Source organism: Lepidochelys kempii, chromosome 11 (genome assembly GCF_965140265.1).
Source record: "Lepidochelys kempii isolate rLepKem1 chromosome 11, rLepKem1.hap2, whole genome shotgun sequence".
NCBI lineage: Eukaryota > Metazoa > Chordata > Testudines > Cheloniidae > Lepidochelys > Lepidochelys kempii.
The window spans coordinates 58,410,420-58,425,986 of NC_133266.1; the positions used below are offsets into that span (position 1 = coordinate 58,410,420).

The 15,567-nt window shown below is 40.5% G+C and overlaps 1 long non-coding RNA gene across 1 annotated transcript; it reads left to right on the top strand.

The window, feature by feature from the left end:
• Positions 1 to 3,789: 3,789 nt before the first annotated feature.
• On the top strand, positions 3,790 to 15,352 carry LOC140895787 (uncharacterized). Its single transcript, XR_012154356.1, has 2 exons — positions 3,790 to 6,219; positions 6,843 to 15,352. It is a non-coding gene; the product is annotated as an uncharacterized lncRNA (long non-coding RNA).
• The last annotated feature ends 215 nt before the right edge of the window (positions 15,353 to 15,567 follow it).

Below are 15,567 nucleotides of genomic sequence, written 5' to 3' on the forward strand. Positions count from 1 at the left end.
TGTGGAAATTGTAACCCCAATCCCCCATGGTTCCTTATCCCTGATGTAAATGTTTCAACAATCTGAGTGAGAAGACACCAGGTTGTGTGGAATGTAGGTAACTTTGGGACGAAAGTGGATGATGTCCTTTGGAGGACACTTAAGAGGTATGTGGCCCATGAATTAGTGATGCTTCTCCCTGCCTTACCCTCCACTCTCCTGCACTGAATTTATCTCAGTGCAGAAGAGAACTTGAATCTCTATTTATAAGCTTAGGCAAAGTATGCAATTTCCCATGTCTTTATACTTTCTAGGGATAATGCATTTGTATAAAAATATTGCAAGTCTCTTGTGGAGCTGCACAATTCCATCTGAGTGGCAGTTTTTAATGTAATCATTGGGTGTGGTGTGAATAAGGAATGGGAAGAGATGAGAACACCTGCCAGTTTGAATAGAATGGGACATGAATCCCTCAGTGAAGCCAGAAGCCTGTAACTTCCTTTTACTAAATAACAGATGCATTTAAAAGCATTGCTTTCACTTCAGATTCATTCAGTCATATTTCCTGTAATAAGTTAATAATATCCCAGTTGCAGGATTGTTTCTGAAAAACAACTATACTTAATTATGCTTGTTAAATGACTTCAGACTTTCCTGGAAGTAAGGCTGCATTTAACAGAATCGGTCCCAAATTATTCAGCAATCTTAACCTTGACCTACCTTAGCACTTTCTATAATGGTGTAAAGCCAGGGCTGAGTTTGGACCTCAAAAGATACAAACAGAAATGTTTGTTTATATACATACACAACATTTTAACCTAGCAATCTTGCTAAATAACTATGAGAAATTTTAAGTCCCTGATCCAGCAAAGCACTTTGAGATCTACTGTTGAAAAGTGCTAAATTAATACATCTCCAAGTGCTTTAAGGTGATTAGTTTCACAGATGGGGAAACTGAGACACAAAGGTGAATGACTGAGGGGCAAAGTTCATCCAGCAAACCAGGATTTGAGCTGGACATAGAAGCAAGGTCTCCTGAGTCAGTCCGGTGTGCTATCCACTAAGCCATATTGCCGCCTCCTGCAGTACGTGCTTTGCTTTGGGAATGAATCACCTGTTCAAGTGCTTTGCTGGACTGGGGCCAGAATGCTCAAACCTGTGCCAGATGGAGTCCTAATTTTGTGTTCTTTTTCATCTGGCAGTGACTTTATTTTACACTAGTGTTTTCAAATCATTTTTAAAAACTGATCTCTTAAAATGTTTTCATTTTTTGTGTGCAACTGTCTCTAATGGTGGCACCTAAGAAGACTGGGGAAATAGGGTTTGCTATTTAATTCTTTTTTTGCTGATTCAACTCTGCAGTGGCTTATTGCAATGTACCTTCAGTATTTATAAAGTCATGGGCTCTGATTTAGGAAAGTACTTAAGCACATACTTAAAATTAAGTAGATTTCCATGGGAACTACTCATGCTTAAAGTTAAGCATAGGCTTAAATGCTTTGCTGTATCAGGGCCAGAAGCCTCAGCATATCTCAAGATCAAATCCCAGTTCGGGAAAACAATTAAAACAAAACACACAGAGTCAGACATCCCAATGCACAGTTGGCAGCGGTTTGAAATATAAATTTCACCAACAGTCCCTGTCTCGCCAAACACTAACCCTGAAACTCTCAGCTGCCCCTGGGGAAGGAGACAGGAAACTAATTCAAATGTGGGCTTTTCTACTGGGGTTTCAGTAACATTACAGAACACTAACTTCCTCTAAGACTTTATTGCATGTTCATCACTAGAGAGATTCATTTAGATCCAAGCATTTTGAAAACTGGATCAGAAATGTCCAAGTTGAGTCAGCTCTCAAACCGAGATTATTTTCGACCTTCGATCAAGCTCTAGGAAGCAATGAAGAGAACCAAGTAACAGTGAGTAATATTTTAAAAATAGCACTTGACTTGTCCCTGCACAGTGCAAGTTTGGTTTTCTCCTTGAATAAATCTGCTGAACTGCTCCCTATAGCTGGAGCAGGAAACCACCTAATATAATCTCAGGTATTATTCTCATAGAAGGAGAACAAAATGAAATGGTTTTGGCTCTGAAGAGTCTCCCTTAGGTAGTCCAAATCTAAGCTATTAAATCTTTTCTTATTTGCTTCACTTCTTTCCTGTCAAAGGTGGGTGGGGGAAGGGGGTGTAGAGAAGCTCCATGATCCTGATTGAGGGTAAAATTCTCAAAATTGCCTAAGTCCCACTTTGAAAAGTGATTTAGGCACTTAGGTCCCACTCCTCAAAGACATTTAGGTACCTAAGTCTCACTGAAATCAGTTGGAAGTAGGCATCTAAATACCTATTGAGGATCTGGGGGCTAGAACTGGGTGGGAAATTGTTTTGTCTGTCTCGCAAATGTTCTTGAGTTTTTACCATCCGAAGTGGGAAGAAAAGTTGAAATATCAAACTCTTTTTTGCAAATTGGAAAAAAAAAATCAAATAAGTTGGTTCAGGTCAATTGACACATTCTGTTTTAATAGATTCAGAAAATTTAGTTTTTGACCTTTTTAAAAACTTTGTTTAATCTAATTAGTTTAAATTTTGAAATGAAAAGTCATTTTGAAATGGAAAATTGGAACTTTTGGTTTAGAAAATGTCAAAATATTTTGTTTCAACAATTTCAAAACTTCTTAGAGAATTTTTGCATCAGGAGATTGTCAGAACTGACCCTGTACCATGAACAGTTAAATTTCCAGCAAATCAGCCTTTTTAGGTGAAAAAGTTGACCAGCTCTAAGCTGGGCCTTTGGAGCCTATCCCATTGACATTCCATGGTTCATGGGCTCCTTAGCCATACAGACGCTTTTGAAAATTTTACCTCTAAGGTCTTAAGTTTTCTGACTCTCTTTTTGAAAAGAGCTGAGCAACCTGCATTTTCATAGAATCATCAGAATGAAGGGATCTCAAGAGGTCATCTAGTCCAGCCCCCTGCATTGAAGTAGGACCAAGTGTAATTGCACCATCCCTAACAGGTGTTTATCTAACTTGTCCTTACAACCTCCTATGAAGGGGATTCAACAACCTCTCCTAGCCTGTTCCAGAGCTTAACTAACCTTTATAGTTAGAAACTTTTTTGTAATATCTAACCTAAATCACTCTTTCTGTAGATTACTTCATGTTGACTGACAGTAAGACAAGGAGAACAATTGATAACTAATCTCTTTAACAGTTCTTAACATTTTGAAGGCTAAAGGGGAGCCTGATAAATCTTTTCTCAAGACTAAACATGCCCAACCTTTCCTCCTAGGAATAATTAGCTCAGCAGTTCTACTGCTGAAAGGGATGTTGGGGTTAGAGTGAATTACAAATTGAATATGAGCCAACAATGTGACATGGTTGCGAAAAAGGTTAAGTAATTGTCCTACTCTACTCTGCATGGGTGAGGCCTCGGCTGGAATATTGTGTCCAGTTTTGGATGAACAAATTGCAGAGAATGCAGAGGAGAGCAACAAAAATGATAAAAAGTTTAGAAAACCTGACCTTCGTTGTTGGGTGTTCAGCAATTTTGAAGTCCACTCGCTAAAGTCCTAATTCAAAAGTCCATTTAAGTAGTGACTCTCAACTTTTCCAGACTACTGTGCCCCTTTCAGGAATCTGATTTGTCTTGCGTACCCCAAGTGTCCTCTCACTAAAAAACTACTTGCTTACAAAATCAGACCTAAAAATACAAAAGTGTCACAGCACACTATTACTGAAAAATTGTTTACTTTCTCATTTTTACCTTACAATTATAAAAAATCAACTGGAATATAAATATGTACGTACATTTCAGTGTATAGTATATAGAGCAGTATAAACAAGTCATAGTCTGTATGAAATCTTAGTTTGTACTGATATCGCTAATGCTTTTTATAAAAAGAAAAGGAGTACTTGTGGCACCTTAGAGACTAACCAATTTATTTGAGCATAAGCTTTCGTGAGTTACAGCTTTTTATGTAGTCTGTTGTAAAACTAGGCAAATATCTAGATGGTGTTGATGTACCCCATGGAAGACCTCTGCGGATCCCCAGCGGTACGTGTACCCCTAGCTGAGAACCACTGACTTAAGGTATCTGTACACCACAGACAAGCTTGAATTAATGCATTAAAAAAATAACACTGTGGATTCTGCGGCTTGGGCTGCAGCTGGGGCTCTCAAGTCCACCTGACCTCTAGACTTGAGAGCCCAGACTGCAATGTGCAAACTGCTGTCTTAGTTTGTACTGACTTCGCTAGTGCTTTTTATGTAGCCTGTTGTAAAACTAGGCAAATATCTAGATGAGTTGATGTACCTTTTGGAAGACCTCTGTGTACCCCCAGGGGTATGCATACCTGAGGTTGAAAACCACTGATTTTAGTCAATGGAAATGACTCCCACTGAAGACTCTCATGGAATTCACTGTTCTTTAGAATAAGCCAGTGTTTATTTAAGAACTTACCAGCTCTGTACAGAAAGATGCTGAGAGCACTAGCATTTAAGCATGTGCGTAATGCCACTGACTTCAATGGACCTACTTGTGCTTAAGGTTATGTATGTATTTAAATTCCTCGTTGAATTGGGGCCTAGGTGCTTTTCAAGATTGGGACCAGAGAGCTCAACATTCTGCAGGATTTAGATGCCTAACTTCAGTCTTTTTTTGAAAAACTTGGTCTTAATTCCCAGCCAGACCAAGTTTCTTAAGAACTGCTCAGAATAGGTTTTTGGAATGTGGGTTTTTTACACTGAAACAGGGACAATGTCATTCCACCTTCTACTGAGTTCAGAATGCACCTGTTCAAAACCCTGCTGCATGTGAACAGGGCGAGTTCTACTAAGGTGGGAACATAGGTGCTTTCTTAAAGCAGTAAATAGCCCATGCCACTCTGTGGGTGACTGCTGGGGAGTGAGAAGCAGACCTCTCAGCACGAAACTATTCAAAGCAAGATTTCCTGCTCTAATATTAACTTTAGCCTTAAGTATCACTGGTTTGTTTTTCTACACCATAGTTTACCTTTCCCACAGATCAATATGAGGGATGTAGACAGAGCCCTGTCCTACTTTTTGCCAGTCAAAAGATGGAAAAACACGTCCCTTTGTGCAGCCAGAATGAGGGAAAGCAGAAAGTGCTTCCTGCTGTGTATGCCTCTCCCTGGGTGAGAGCTAGAGTTCTGTTAGCCAAGGAGAAGAACAAATGGCCTAACCCCTCCCACTCCCCTGAAATGCGTTCATCCTCTGACAAAGAAAATCAACTGGTATGAGAATAGAGTTCCCAATAGTGGAGGATGACACACTATTGATGTGATCGCTACAAGAGACCCACCTTAATAATGAGGAAGGGAAGGTCTCTTCCCCCTGCACCATCTCCTCCCTCAGCTATTTGTTTTAATTTGAAAGAATACTGGTCCATAGGCTGGGCCCCCAAAGCAGTACAGGACTGCAGAATTTCCCTTGGGCCATTAAGCACTCAGTGCAGCTATCTGGAACTACATGGTGTAGGAGGTGGGGAAAGTCATTTACATGCCCTTTGCGCTCAGTCGGCTCTCCCATTCTTGGGCAGAGAGCTGTGCTTTCTTTGGTTTCTGCCTCCTGCAGCAAGCTGCCTGTTCTGCTGAGTGGGCTGGCCTGCCGTGAAGCTGGTATCCACAACCTTCCAGAGTTTGTGTACCCTAGCTGGCCACAGGTCTGTCTTGCTATATCAAGACTATGGAGTGTCATCTGCATAGCAGGAGGCTTCCTTAGCATACAGTTCTGTGCTTTTCTCTCCTGATTTACTTTCAGTGATCCAGCATTGCCAACCCCAACTATGCAAAACTAAGGAGTTAAGCTCCCAAAATCATGAAACTGGCTTAAAAATCATCAGACTTATTTTTAAAAATGAGGTGCTTTCTCTTTGCCTTCTGGTTTCTGATCCTTCAGGGAGTGCGTGGATCACATTTTCAAGCTTTTCTCCCCACAATGATGAAGGCCAGAAACTAACTTCTTAAATGGAAGCAGAAATTTTCATCTGTTCACATGCCCACAGGAATAGGGGCTTTAAGAACAACACCAAATATCATGAGACTTGTGATGAGATCACTAGAGCTGGTAACACTGCTGATCCAAATTTGGGAGAGGGGGAGAGAGATACAAGTGTGAGGTAATAGACCAGTCCAGCTCGTGAAAACAGAAAGGACTCTGATCTTTCCATCAATGATCATGGTGGTGGTCTTGTGTTTGAAATTCTTTTTCTCTCCCAATCATGGTATGTACGTTAGTCTAATAAATTAAAATGGTAATGTACTGCTTATGGCTCTGGCTACACTAGGGTTCTAATCAAGTCAGCAACTTGCTAACAAGAGAACCAAGCTTAAACTCATTTCTACCTAATACAGTTCCCCACACTAGGCCTTTTCTATGTGTGTGTTCAAGGAGATACTAAACCCTACTAAAAACGGCTTCCCGTTTAGCTCAGTCTTATTTATGGAAGAAGAATATTCATAATTTCTCACCCAGAAGAACTAAAATCTTCTTCATTGAGGGGGAAAAACCCCAATTAACTTGTGCTGCAAGCAGAGCAGGTCACTCTCATCATTCCTCTTTAATACACATTTTTTTTAACTTTAATGGCCACCCAATTATGAAACTATGTTTCCCAAAAGGCCACAGTCATATGGTTAAAGTTCATATTGGGTATAAGAAGCCCCAACTTCTGACCTTCCCTTCATTAATGGGATTTTAGAATCCTTTGCTCCCATCTGGCAAGCCATACAGCTGTGCAACAAAACATACAACTTACATATATTTCAATTATTAACTTTACAACAACCCTTTCTGGATTGTAGAATATACCATTAATTTTATAATCATCCTTTTGTTTTTTTCTAGGAAGAAATAAATCACTCCTCTTAAGCTCAGAAAGACCTGTTCAAGACAGAACCATTAATTTAAAAAAACAACAACAAAGAACAAAACCTCTCATCCAATATATTTCCTGCCCTAGGCTAAAATTTGTATGTTTCGGTATTAGTCTAGCATTCACCTTCCCCTCCTCATCTCTCTCTCTGTGCCATTCTGCTATGCAACTTCCTGGAGATTTCATTTAACTGAAACAACTGGGCACCAAACAGAACAAGGGCTTGCCTGAGAAGGTAAAGACTATAGGGATCAAAATGTTGGAGGACCTGGAGAGGCAGATCTCTTTAAGGCCCTAAACTTGTAAACAGATCCATATGGGCTGTGTCTGTCTGGCCCTTGTGCAGAACTCTGTGAATTGTGGCTTTAGCCACAATTGAGAGCTTGCTTGACATCTGTTTGGAACTCACTTGGAAAGCCATCTGACTTTAACTTGGCCTCTAGCCTTTTTTTAAAAAAAAAAATCTTGTTCATGCAAGGCATCCAAGTGTTTAATGGACTAATTCTAGTGTAATCAATTTAAGACTCTCTCAGGAAAGAATTGTGGCGAAAGATACCACTGTTGTGGGAAAACAGTGGACGGCACTGTTGGTTTGCAGCTATCAATCCATAAGGGATGCAAGGTTGAAGACGCAGTATTTTAAAACAAATAATAATTAAACAGTAAACATGCAGCGGGGCCCAAGGCTGTCATAACAAAGACAGGCATTTAACTCCTATTTTGGAGATGCTGCAAATGAATGTCTTTGAGAGAAAAAGTGATGAAAAGAGCAAACGACCATCTCAAATCCAGTGTTTCAAAGAGCGGCCTCACTGATTTGGGAACTTGGCTGCAAAGGAAATAAAGCTGAGTTGATAAATCAGGATAATGACAGTCATAACAGCAAAGGAAGCTGTGCTGAGAACTGCACGCACAATGCTGAGATGTTTGCATGCCTGTCCCAAATGGCATCCTATGATCGTGGTTTACTCAGATAGAAGAAGGAAGGGATGTTTTTGAAGATAATCTTTGGAAGCCTTATATTGATTACGCATGCAAGGCATGTTTCTCCTTTGCAGTGTTTGTATCTCCTTAACGTGTGTGTGTGTGTGTGAGAGTGCGCATGCAGTTGGACTGAACTAATCTGGAAGGGTATGAAACACTGATTCCTCAGTGGTAGCGTTAAATCGCTCCCTGTTTTCTCTTAAGGGGGGATGCATTAGGTTCCTTTAAACAAGCTGTATCTTGAGATTGGATTTGTCAAGGGGAGGGCTATCTTTTCACACTGCAAATACTTTGTATTCCATGTCTGTAAATTCTAATCTAAATCCAATGCAGAAGAGAAAAGGGAGGATTTAGTGGTGGGGAAAAAAGCAGATCCATCAAACTTGTAAGGGTCCAAAATATGGCCAGGATGCATAAAGCTAGAGAACTAGACACTGAGGTGTGTTTCTTTCTAAATGACATGATCAGATAATTCTGCAAGGTCAGAAGGTCTATATCAATGATATGTAATAAATCTCAGATCAATCTCTCTTAATGGCCCTTTGCCTAAAGTTTCTAAACTAACATTTTTGAGGTTTCCATAGAGCCATATGATAAATATCTCATAATAATCTTAAGGTTAATACAAATTATTGACTTTAATTGCTATGGATGCAGTACAAAAAGCACTTAAAAGATTGAATAGCATGATTTTCTATAGCAGCAGATGGAAGCAATGATCCTGAAGTCAAGAACTTCCCTATGTTAAGTTGTTGAATATATTTTTTTATAAATTTGCATTATGGACTAACTGAAACTGACTTTCTTGATATGCCTCGTCTCTAGATCATCCAGAGGCTGCTAACGTTGTCACTGTTTTGGGTGAAACATGAAAAGCATTAGATGGGCTAATGCACCTCATTTGTATCAGACAAAACATCAGTAATGCAAGAAAAATACAATGGCATTTTTTTAAAAGAAAAATTCCAGCTGATAAACTTTGGACCAAATTCATCCTGTATGTAACTAGGCTGAAGTTAACAAAATTACACTAGGGATAAATTTGGCCCTGTAGGTTTGTGGAATTGGACTGCCATTTTGTTCACGCAAGTACTGAAGAATTGGCTATTGATCTAGTTTACAGCTTTGATAATCATCATGGAGACAGGAGTAATCCAATTAATCCCTAATATTTGGCGATTTTGAAGTGTAAAGCAAGCAAGTGACTTAGAACTGAACTTAGAACTTCTGCAAAACTGTCCAGGAAATTTATTTGGGTAAAAATGCAAACTTGTTGACTGTTTGTTCCATTTTACTGTGGAAAGCAAGAGTCTGTTTTGTCGTTGGAGTTTGTGCAGTCGTCTTGAAATCTTTGACTTCCCACCTCCGATTTATAAAAGTTCTAATTGTCCAGTCAGATCAGAAACACCACTTTGTGACTTAGGTGACCAATCACATACCAAAAATAATGACTAGTGAACAGTCAAAGATGTTGCTGATTCATTCAGGAAGCTGAAATATTTGTCTTTGTCATGTCCATCAAATTTTGAATAATATACTTATAAAAACCCAATTCCATTGGGAGATAATTCATAAACAGAGAAAAGGACAAAATTAATCATATGCATTATTTGCTACAGTTTACACACCTATGAATGTTCAGTCCACATAAATGGCTATAAAGAACACATAAATTAACTTGTGTTTTCTTGCTGACTTTGCTAATGATAATAGTACATTGATCTCAAAGAATTTTATCATCGCTGAGTCTCATCAGCTAGTAAGGGATATGCGTGGATTAAATCACCCATCACTGATATCTATCCTAGAAACAATTTAATCTCCAAAGCACCACAACAGTTTAGAACTGGAAATGAAGTGGAAATATAATATAGTATTGAAGTTGTAGGAGGAATAGTAGTGATCAATGGCTCCATGTCTAGTTGGCAGCTGGTATCAACTGGAGTGCCCCAAGGGTCGGTCCTGGGGCCGGTTTTGTTCAATATCTTCATAAATGATCTGGAGGATGGTGTGGATTGCACTCTCAGCAAATTTGCGGATGATACTAAACTGGGAGGAGTGGTAGATACGCTGGAGGGCAGGGATAGGATACAGAGGGACCTAGACAAATTGGAGGATTGGGCCAAAAGAAATCTGATGAGGTTCAATAAGGATAAGTGCAGGGTCCTGCACTTAGGATGGAAGAATCCAATGCACCGCTACAGACTAGAGACCGAATGGCTAGGCAGCAGTTCTGCGGAAAAGGACCTAGGGGTGACAGTGGACAAGAAGCTGGATATGAGTCAGCAGTGTGCCCTTGTTGCCAAGAAGGCCAATGGCATTTTGGGATGTATAAGTAGGGGCATAGCGAGCAGATCGAGGGACGTGATCATTCCCCTCTATTCGACATTGGTGAGGCCTCATCTGGAGTACTGTGTCCAGTTTTGGGCCCCACACTACAAGAAGGATGTGGATAAATTGGAGAGAGTCCAGTGAAGGGCAACAAAAATGATTAGGGTCTAGAACACATGACTTATGAGGAGAGGCTGAGGGAGCTGGGATTGTTTAGCCTGCAGAAGAGAAGAATGAGGGGGGATTTGATAGCTGCTTTCAACTACCTGAAAGGGGGTTCCAAAGAGGATGGCTCTAGACTGTTCTCAATGGTAGCAGATGACAGAATGAGGAGTAATGGTCTCAAGTTGCAGTGGGGGAGGTTTAGATTGGATATTAGGAAAAACTTTTTCACTATGAGGGTGGTGAAACACTGGAATGCGTTACCTAGGGAGGTGGTAGAATCTCCTTCCTCAGAGGTTTTTAAGGTCAGGCTTGACAAAGCCCTGGCTGGGATGATTTAACTGGGAATTGGTCCTGCTTCGAGCAGGGGGTTGGACTAGATGACCTTCTGAGGTCCCTTCCAACCCTGATATTCTATGATTCTATGATTCTAATTTGAAGAGGCAGGCTGTAATTAGCTCAGTTGAAATGTGGAGTGGATCCTAAGGCTAATGTGTATTCTTGGGATCTTTAACGGCAATGGTCAGAACCTTGGATTTCTCCTCTGAAAGATGGCATGTTCATCAGCAAGGTGTCTCCTCTAACACCATATTTTGGGACTAGATCTGGCTGAAAAATAGGGATTTTCAAATGTGCCTAACTAGATTAGGTAAGCACCTCTATTTTGACTAGAGTTTGGTGCCTAACCCACTTAGGTGCTTTTGATAATCCCACTAGATGACTAAAAACTTTCTGAAAAATCTGATCTTTAAATTCAAGCAGCAGGGCTTACATCCTCAGGTCCTGGGTTCAGTCCCTGCAGACAGTGCAATCAGGGGCATCATTACACAGTCATAATGAAATCACCAGAGATCTAGAAAGATGATGATGTGTCACATTCACTGATTGATGTGCTTGGTTCAGAACTTCACATATCATGCTCAGTTGATATGCTAAGCTAAGGTGTTAGTTCACATCCATATATACTATATCAGTTTTTAACATGCCTCAAATGTAACCTTGGAGGAGATACATTCTGTAGCTGCCCAACTGGCAATGTATGTAAGCTTGGTATGATTTGCTAGGTAATCTATTTGTCTAAATAAGCTTAATGATGTTACTCTGTAATAGATAGTGATTTTGACTACATATGTGTCTTCCACAAGATATGTCTGCTTTCCCAAGATAGAGAGAGAGAGAGAGAGAGTGTGTATCTGCATTAATGTGCTAGAAAATGTACATGGGTGAATTCTGTCACACTTCCAGTGTGCTGTACACAGTTTTCAGTGCACTGCCAGAATGTTACAGTGTAATGCATGATTTGGTTTACTAAAGGTTGGAAATTAATGTATTCACATCACTGATTAATCAATCTACAGCTTAGAACTGAACAACACTGCATGCTGCACTTGCAATATTTGATCGGCTGCAAACATAAAAAGTAAATACATTCTTGTAGAGAATTGCTGATTCATCCCCTGAAGTAATACTATTTCATTACTTTTGGAGAAAGTGAAGCACAAAAATAGCAACCGTGGTCATCCGAGACAGTTCTAGAAAGCTAGAATGGGGGGAAATAACTTAAACCAAGCAAGTTCTTTAATACATGATGCTGGAAAGCAGCCCTGTGAAAAACTGAATCAAGTTAATAAATTAAAATGATGCATTTCTTAGCAAAGTAATATCACAGCAAAGAAGAGTGGTGACAGCCTAGACATATCTGTTTTCTCTCAGATTCTGCAGGTTCCTTGTGCCCTGGAGATTTCACTAAATTGGAACATCTCCATCTGGGGAATTCTGCCTTTCTGTTCTCTCCATTGTATACCATTTTTATACATAGCAGAATGAAATAATGGGAATGTGAGGTCTGATTGTTTAGTACACTTTAGTAGAAGTGAACTAGAAAGTAGAACTTGCACAGCAAACCCTGGATAAAATTGTCTCTCTCCTACTCACAGTGCATCAAGACTACTCATATGCACTATGGACATAGTCAAGGGAAAGCGGACATAAAGAGTGAAGCAGCCTCAGCTGCTTTCCAGTCACTTTTTGTCACCTGTGGGAGCACGACAGATCCCCTATAGTGGCCACATCTCTGTACACGATGCAATTGTTTTTCTCTAGTTCTTAGCCTAAACCCAGTGGCAAAAAAACTTAGGCGTGCCTCTGGTAACAGCCCCCCAGAAGAGGCAACGATTCCAGAGGAGGCAGAGACCCAATGCCCCTTCCTCCTTTGCCATGCACCCTGCACCAGCAGCTTTGACAGAGCAGGTGAGAGCTGCACAGAACCACAGGATCTGCCCTCCCCCCTCCATTTGGGAATCATCTGTTTTTTGTTTTCAGCAGTCCTGGAACCAGATAACCTTGGACCAATGGGTTCTTGGAATAGTGGACAGGGGATACTGTCCCTCCCTACCCACCTTCCCCATGCCTCTCAGGGACCCACTGTCACAAGGCCCTGCTAAAGGAGGTAGACTCCCTTCTGCAACTGAGTGCTATGCGGGAAATATCCATGGAGTTCCAGAGCAAGGGGCTTTATCCACATTATTTCGTAGTCCTGAAGAAGAAGTGGGGTTTGTGGTATCCCACTGACGAGCAGATAAACTCGTCATTGTGAACAGGAATTATGTACAGAAATGAGGTAACAAAATTTTCTACTGGTCTGTGTAGCTGCTGCCTATAAATGCACTGGCCTGGGTGTCTGTTTCTGTTCCATCAGGAAGTATGTCCCAGAAAACCAAAAACTTTATCTAGAGCACACAGGAAGTGTGGCATTTCTACACTTCCTGGAGGACTTGCTATAGTGTTGGTACCTCATTCTGGCCCTCCCATTCAATACCAGCTATTCTGGATTACCTACTAGTCCTAAAGTGTTCAGGATTCTCCATCAGTTCCATAAGAGTCTACCTGGCAGCTGTTTCCACTTATTACAGTCTTCTCACAGTGGTTAAAGGTAATTTTCTGCTACTCAACAAAAGCAAAGTCTCAGTATTCATGGATTCTGAATCTTTCTGGAATGTATATCTTTGGGCTACATATTTTATATTCCAAAAAGATTGTCTTTAAAAGCAAGAAACAAGTTTCTCTTGCCTTTTTTTCTCAACAAAAGCCTATATTTTGTGACTACTTTCTGTTTAAGGTATTGATGATAATGGTAAACAAATCAATTTTGACGGTTCAATTTTTTATACCCCTTTTCTTTTTCCTACTCCATTTAGGATTCATACCTACCTTGCAATTACTTGGGTGAGTGGGGTAGAAAGATCATCCTCTGTGCAGGATAAAAATATTTCTAAAAAGTTGCAGGACTTTGACAAAGTATGGGTGAAATGCTGATCCCACTGATATCAATAGGGTTGGGTTTCATCCTATATATCTTAACTGCACTATGATACAGCCCATAAACTAGATGGAAAAGATACAAAGAGGTACTGTATCATCCCCATTTGCTATGTTCTGTGTTCTATAAATGTAGGTTTCTTAGAAGATTGTGGTTATATTTTCATTTTCATAGTAAGAACTAAATCTTAAATCTTCAAAAGAAAGAGGAAGTTAAGATATTGAAGCTTCACATAATTACCTGTATAGCCAAAGCAATCTGTAAATACTCTGCATTTGAAAGCATGACTCTTCCTTAGCAGCTAAGCACAGAAAATTCCTTTTGCCCTCTGAAAGTAAAAGTTTGATTCCCAGAGCTTGGGACAACATGGACTTTGTGAGATAGTGGTGGTACACTTTAAACACAGGAAGTAGCTCATGTCCAGATGTCTCCGTTTTTGTTTAAAAAATATTGGGGTGGATCCTATGCTGATGTAAATTATCATAGCTCCTGTAGCATACAGGAACTGGCAAGTACCCTTAAATAGGCTGCAAGCCCTCTAGTTGCCTTCACTGTCTCCTATGTTCCAGAAGTCACCAGAACCCTGCCAGAGCACCAGTGCATATCTGTATCTAGTCCTTGCATGTTGTATAGTTAGTAAACACAGCTGTTTGAACCCCATTGTCCCTGGGTGCTTCCTTCATATTATATGTAGGGCCCTACCAAATTCACGGCCATGAAAAATGCGCCATGGACCGTGAAATCTGGTCTCCCCCCTGTGAAATCTGGTCCTTTGTGTGCTTTTACCAAATACTACATGGGGGAAACCAGCATTGCTCAAACTGAGGGTCCTGACCAAAAAGAGTTGCAGGAGGATCGCAAGGTTACTTCTGCACTGCCTTCAGCGCTGGGCAGCCAGAGTGGGGCAGCTGTTGACGGAGGGCCCAACTGCAGGCAGCAGAGCAGGAGAAAGGGGAGTCATACTGTACAGTGCCATCCTTACTTCTGTGCTGCTGTAGGCAGCAGCTCTGCCTTCAGAAATGGGCTCCCAGCCAGCAGCTGCTGCTCTCCAGCTGCCGGGCTCTGAAGGCAGTGCTGCCGCCAGCAGCAGCGCAGAAGTAAGCGTAGCAGTTACCAGAACCCTCCTTACAATAATCTTGCAACCCCCTTCCCCAACACCTCTTTTTTGGGTCTGGACCGTGATAATTCCAATATTGTTACTTTTCAGATTCAAATAGTTGAAATCATGAAATGTATGATTTAAAAAATCCTAGGACCATGAAATTGACCAAAATAGACCACGAATTTGGTACGGCCCTAATTATATATGTTGTGTAAAGAGCAGAAGACTGATCCACTGAGGTTCAATAGAGCTATTCCAATTTATAACGGCTGAGGTTCTGGCCTTAAGTCCCAATGAAAATGTGAATCCTGAGAAGACCATAGGTGAGAGGAGCTATTTAAAGAAAACCTGCTGCTGCTGCTGATCAAGGATTCATTAAATCTTATTGCTTAGGCTCAAAGAGATGCAAAACCAACAGGTTCAGTGATTCAGAAGCTGGAATGTGACAGCAATGTCACTGAAGCCTCAGTCATTCCAAAACATAGGCTTGCAGATGCAGTGATACAGAACATGGCATGTGCAGTTAATGGACAATCAATGTTCTCTTGTACTTGTCAGTATGCAATAAAATGTAAATCCTTACATTCATTGAGTAACTTAAGGTTTTTGACCAAGTGCCTGGTCCTTGTATTCAGTCATTTTCTGCAGGGATGAATTTGGGTTACGGAGGACACATAAATGCTTCTGTGTCATAAACCTAAATCCTGAAAATATCCTGGTTTGACCTATCTAGCTAACATTTGCTATTCATTATTGGTCCCTTTTCTAAAATTTGGGACAATGAGGGGAAAATTAATCA